The sequence below is a fragment of the Sciurus carolinensis genome, chromosome 1 (assembly GCF_902686445.1).
Source record: "Sciurus carolinensis chromosome 1, mSciCar1.2, whole genome shotgun sequence".
Taxonomy (NCBI): Eukaryota; Metazoa; Chordata; class Mammalia; order Rodentia; family Sciuridae; genus Sciurus; species Sciurus carolinensis.
The window spans coordinates 21468852-21475254 of NC_062213.1; positions in this window are offsets into that span (position 1 = coordinate 21468852).

Genomic DNA, 6403 nt, shown 5'->3' on the forward strand with positions numbered 1-6403 from the left:
GGTGCATCCCCATTTTATCCTTGGTTTCAATGTCGACATTTTTGTAGGTAAAACGGGAAGAAAGAGATTAACTTGCTCAAAGATCAACTGAAGATAAGCAGAACTACACACACCAACACACACGTGTAGACGAAACTGGAAAAAATATTAGCTAATATCAGAAATTGTCCAAATTGCATCAGATATTGTCTATCAAGTTTAGCCTTTGAGGGACTGTGCTGAGCTCTTTGCGTTGGTCAGCAGGTTTTAGTTTACCTCTATTATTTAAATAAATGAAACTCATAGGTGTGGTGATGGTAAAAGCTCAGGGTGTGGGTGAAACCTTTTGTGCATACTTTCTGTCTTCTCCACCTGTTAGTCATCACTTTCTGATATATAATGTGTACTGTCTACTTAATTTTGAGTTTTCTGTATTAATTTGTTCAGTGAGCCCTTTTGTGTTCAGACCTTGATTGGCAGGGAATTATCTTTCTTTTTATTTTCTACCCAAGAATTCTCAATAAGTACTTAAAGAATGTGAAAGAGGAGACCGCTTCAGATAATTTCATTGTGGAGATGCTCAGTAATTACGATGTGTCCAAAATATTCTCATGGATGAATTTGAAATGATGCTGAGGTTTCCAGAAGTGCTAATGGCTCAGAAGAACCTCAAATGAGCTTATTTTAAAATCGTCACCAAAGGAGAAAATTTTCCATTGTGTTTTGTCCAGCATCCTCATTGCTATTAGCTATTAGCCTTGACCATGCTGCTTTGTCCTCCTGTGTCCATCATGAGCTGCAGAATGAAAAAGATTATCATTGAGTACTCTTCTGTTGTGTCATATCTGCTTGAAAATGAACCTTTTTCTAGAATGCTTTCCCCTCTTATGATCACTAAAAACAACTATTTTTTTCTCTTGATAATACCAGTTTCCTTCGAATAAAGGCAATAGGTCTGGATGAAAAGAAGAATAGCACTCATCCTGAACCTCCTTCCGTCTCTGTTTCTTCCCCCACAATTGACTATGTGCTCCTAACAATTTCACCTTCCTGCTCTTTCTCATTTATTCCTCTAGCATGACTTTCCTTGTTCATAAACCTCCTTTGGTTCCCCATTTATTGGAATGACAATTTCATGCTTGTGGCACCTGCAGCAATCTTGCTTCACAACCACTTGCTACATCCAATGAAGTGAGGTCATATTCACATCCACTTTATTGCTGGGAATTTTGCTACTGCCTTTCTCTGCGGGGACTACTTCATATTCATATTTCTCTTTCATTGTTTATTCCCTTCTTAATCTCTCACTGAGCCAATCCTGACTTCCCGGGCCAGTCTGTGCTTATACGAAGGCACTTTAATGATGCTGGTATGAGTCCCACATATTGGTTTCCATCTTACACATTACTGTTAACTTCCCTTTGCTGCTTCGTATTCTTCATCTATATCTTCCCTTGGATTGTATTGTTATACTGTCCAGAGTTGCTAAGAGAACATCAGAACCAAGATTCTTGGTTCCACTACTAATCATGTTATCTCACCTTGGTTGGACCTCAGGGTTACCATTTGTCATTTTCCTCTGCCTCCTACCATTTCTCTTAGTTAACATTCCACAGCTTCTTTCACTTTCCCCCCGCTTTATTGCCTGGCGCAAGTAGACAATATGTTGAATAGATGTACCAACCTACTCTACTGCCTCTTATTTTACAAAACATTTTAGGACACCTAACCATTAATACTTATTTCATTGAAAACACTGCCACCAACTCAGTTATCCTAGACAAACACCTGGGTGTTTTCCTTGGTACTTTCTTCTTGTACCACCTATTAAATTAGTTTCCACATTCTGAGAGTTCTATCATTTTGTACTCTGGGGTATATCCCAGAGTACTTAATGAAGTACTGGATAGAATATTCAGAAAGGTTTTGCCTCAGTGCTAGGGCAAAGTCAGTAGGGCTGTTCTAGCCCTACCTTATGAAGTTTTATTGAAAGTGTTGGGAGGCTCAAACAATTCAAATACTCAGAAATATTATAGGAATAAAAAAATATCTGGCAGTCAACAAGATAAACTTCACAATGTCTGGCATCCAATTAAAAATTACCTGCATAAAAAGAAGCAGGAACTATGAAACATAATGAGGCTATAGTTAATCACTATAAACAGACTCAGAAATCACCCAGATGGTTTATCAGTAGGTAGAAATTAAGATAGTTATTAAATTATGTATTTCATATGTTAAATAAAACTTAAAACATGTCATAATGGAAACAGGAACATATGGGAAGGTATGCAGTGTTGCATGCCTATAATCCCAGTGACTTAAGAGACCAACACAGGAGGATCACAAATTTGTCTCAAAAAATAAATAAATAAATAAAATAAAAATAGAAAAGGCCTGAATATCCCCAGTACCAAAGGAAAGAAAAAAAGACCCATATTGAACTTCTGGATGTGGAGACAGCATAGTATGAGAAGAAAAATACTCTGTAGCAATGAATGGCAGATTAGATACTGCAGAACACAAGATTAGTTAAATAGAAATAGAAACTGATATGAAATACACAGAGGGAGAAGGACTAAGGAAAAATGAACCAAGTATTAGTGAAAAGTGGGGTAACATCAAACATTTTGACAGATTTGAAATTAGAACCTCAGAAGATGAAAGAGAAGAAGAGATGAATAAGTGTTTAAAGAAATAAATAATTTGAAAGATATCCAAATATTTTGTAAAATATAACCACAGATCCAACAAACTCAAGGAACCCTAGGAATTAGAAATGTGAGGATTCCTAAGTCAAGACACATCATAATCAAACTGTTTAAAAACAATGCTAAGGAGAAAATCTTTTTTTTTAAAAAGATATAAACCATCAACCTAAGATTCTACATGCAGCAAAAATACTTATTAACAATGAAGGTGAAATATAGACTATTTCAGATATGGAAAGAGCTGGAAATTTTTGATTGCTTCAGGACATGGTGAAGAGAAGCTTTGGGGCAGAAAAAGAAAATACCAGTTTTGAATTCACATCAACACAAAGAAATAAAATGGCAGAAAGGAAAAAATTTGTGGTAAATACCAAATATTTGACATTTTAAAAAGAATAATTTAAATTTTAACTGTTTAAAGCAAAAATTGTAGCAGTATATTATTAAGATTTATAATATATGTAAAAATAAAATGTATGACTACAATATCACATAGGTTTTATGATGAAAAAGCCACATATATGTTCTAAAGTCCTTGTAATTTGCTTGGAGTGGTATCATAGTACATGAAATTAGATCGTGAAAAATAAAAGGTGTATACGATAAGCTCTAAAGAAATCATGAAGATAGAGTTACAGCTAATAAGCCACAAGGGAGATATATAGAAATCATAGATATATGCAATTAATCCAAAACAAGAAAAAGGTAACAAAGAACACATGAAGCAAAAGATGATAGACTGAAAGCCAATAATCACATTAAATGTAAATTCCCTAAAATCCTCAGTTGATTTAAAAAAGCAGGACCCAGATATACGCTAGCTTCAAAAACTTACTTTAGCTGCAAAGACACAGATATATTAAAAGTGAAAAGATTTAACTAGCTATATTACAACAAGAATAATCAAAATAAAAATCAAAAAAATAATCAAAGGAAAGCCCGAGGGACTGTATTAATATTAGATCATGTAGATTTCAACGCCAAGAAAGTTATCAAGAATAAAGACAATCATTGCCTAATGATTAAAGGGTCAATTTAGAGGGTTTCAAACTCCCACCTTATAACAGTTTTAAACATAAAGGATGCAAAACCAACAGGATGCAAAAAGAAATACAGAAAGCTACTATGGTAATCAGAGATCTCATGACTCCTCTTTCAATAAATGACAAAAATAAATAGAAAGAAGGTCAGTGAGAATATAGAAGACTTGGTCAGCAGCACTGAACAACACCCTGTTTTCAGTTCGCTTCCCCAGAGGCAGACCCTGAGATACAGATTCATGTGCAAATGATTCATAAAGAGCCTGGAAAAGGACTGAGTAAAGGAAAACTGGGAAGTAGAGGGAGCCAGTCAAGGAAGGGTGACATCTCAGGCAATGTCTGTCTGATCCTGAAGAAAAACTGAATTGCACGTTTTTGCTCAGCACTGGCCAATGTGTGACAAGGCTTTCTTACTTCTTCACTTGACTGTGGGGGAGAGGAAGAGGGGAGGGAGGTCCTGTGTAAACTCTGAGTCCTTCGGCTCTCTGCACTTGTAGGTGATGCACCTTCAGAAGTTCAAGGTTGTTTTCCAAGTATGAGCTGCAGGTACTGATGATAGAACCTAAACCAAAGTGGGAAGAAGGGTGCATGGAAATGGCGTAAAGGGATTCAAGGGACCTGGAAGGTGATGATGTCATTGGTTGCGGTCCCTAATCTACACCCTGAACTCTGCTCTCTCTCAGACTTCAGACCTCTGCTCCCAGTTGTGTGTTGGCGGGCACTGTACTTTAATCTCAGCAGGTCCTGCAAGAAACCATGTTTCTCTATAAAACTTCACCTTTCCCCGTGGGTCCCTTCAAAATAAAAATCAAAAAGAATAATCAAAGGAAAGCCCGAGGGACTGTATTAATATCAGATCATATAGATCTCAACGCCAAGAAAGTTAACAAGAATAAAGACAATCATTGCTTAATGATTAAAGGGTCAATTTATTGAGGGTTTCAAACTCCCACCTTATAACAGTTTTAAACATAAAGGATGCAAAACCAACAGGATGCAAAAAGAAATACAGAAAGCTACTATAGTTGCTGATAGCATATTGCCAGTTCTTCAGTCTTTAATTTCACTAAAAATAATTTAAAAAACCCCTTTGTTCTATTGTATTTTCTTTATCCAGTTTACAAATCTTTGCTATCTCACCTCTTTGGTATCTCATATATCTTTTTTGCATTCATTCATTTCCACTATTTAAAACAATGCCCTGTTACATTTCTTTGGAATTATACTAAATTTAAAATGCTGCTTTTTATGTGTCTAGTCTTTCTATTCTCTGTTAAACTTTAAAGAGTCTGCCACATTGATTTTATCAAAGCAAACCCGATGTGTCATTTTCCCACCTAACCGTTTTGATGGCTGCCCATTACCTCCTTAGTTAATTGCAAACTAAACAAATCGCTGTACCTCACACTTGCACGTTCTAACCTTTTGGCTTTTGCTCATCTCTCCATTTATCCTGACTCCCTTGAAAAATCCCTCCTTTATACAAAAATCCCTCCTTGAATATACAAATTGAATCTGTTCTTCAAGATCCTGTCTGAGAGCCCCCTCTTTCACAATGCCCTGCATTCTTGCTATGGTTTGGATGTGAGTTGTCCTCCCAAAGCTCACTTGTAAAATGATGCAAGAAGGTTCAAAGGAAAAATGACTGGGTTGTGAGAGTCTTCATCCAATCAGTGGATTAATCCCCTGAGGAATTAATTGAGTGGTAACTGAAGTGGTAGGGTGTGGCTGGAGAAGGTGGTTGGGGACATGGTTTTGGAGTACATATTTGTATCTGGCAAGTGGAGACCTCTCTCATGGCTTTCTGATCATCATGTGAGCTGCTTCCCTCTGCTGCACTCTTCCTCAGTGATGTTCACTCTCACCTTGAGTCCTGAGGAATGGAGTCTGCTATCTATGGATTGAGACCTCTGAAACTGCGAGCCCCTAAATAAACTTTTCCTCCTCTACAGTTGTTCTGGTTGGGTTCTTTAATCACAGCAGTGAAAAAGCTGACTAAAACAGTTCTCCATTTTGGTTTTTCTATCTTTCCAACATTTCTCACATTCTATCTTGCACAATGTCCATTCATTAGTTCATATATCTATATTTATGTGTAAACATATAAAAACATGCAGACCCACCACATGTATCTCACTGTGTGTAAATACATCAATTCATTATAAGTATCTCTTTTCTCTTGAGGATGATGTGATTTTTCCTTTGTGCGCACTGTTGCCCCCTATTCTCTGCATCATTTAGGCACTGTGCTTTATACAAATTATTTCATTCTTTCATTCAGCAGATTTTTTTTTATTTCTTATATGACCAGTATGTTTCAGGCATGGAGATACACTGGCACATAAAGTAGATGACTGTTCTTCATCAAACCATCAAACTTATAGTTGGGTGGGAGAAGTCATCAATGAAATAAAATTTATTTAAAATATGGCACATGTTGTAAAGAACAGGACTGCTTTAAATCAGTCAGGATTCAAAACTGTGAACATCAGAAACTGAATGTAAATGATTTAAGCAGAAATACATATTATGTAGAGGATATGCCGTATGGTAGTCAGCTTTGCATCACTGTGACAAAATGCCTGAGAAAAACAACTTGAGGAAAGATTTATTTTGGTTCATGTCTTCAGAAGTTTAAGTCCATGGTTGTGGTGAGGCCTAGTATTATGGTTG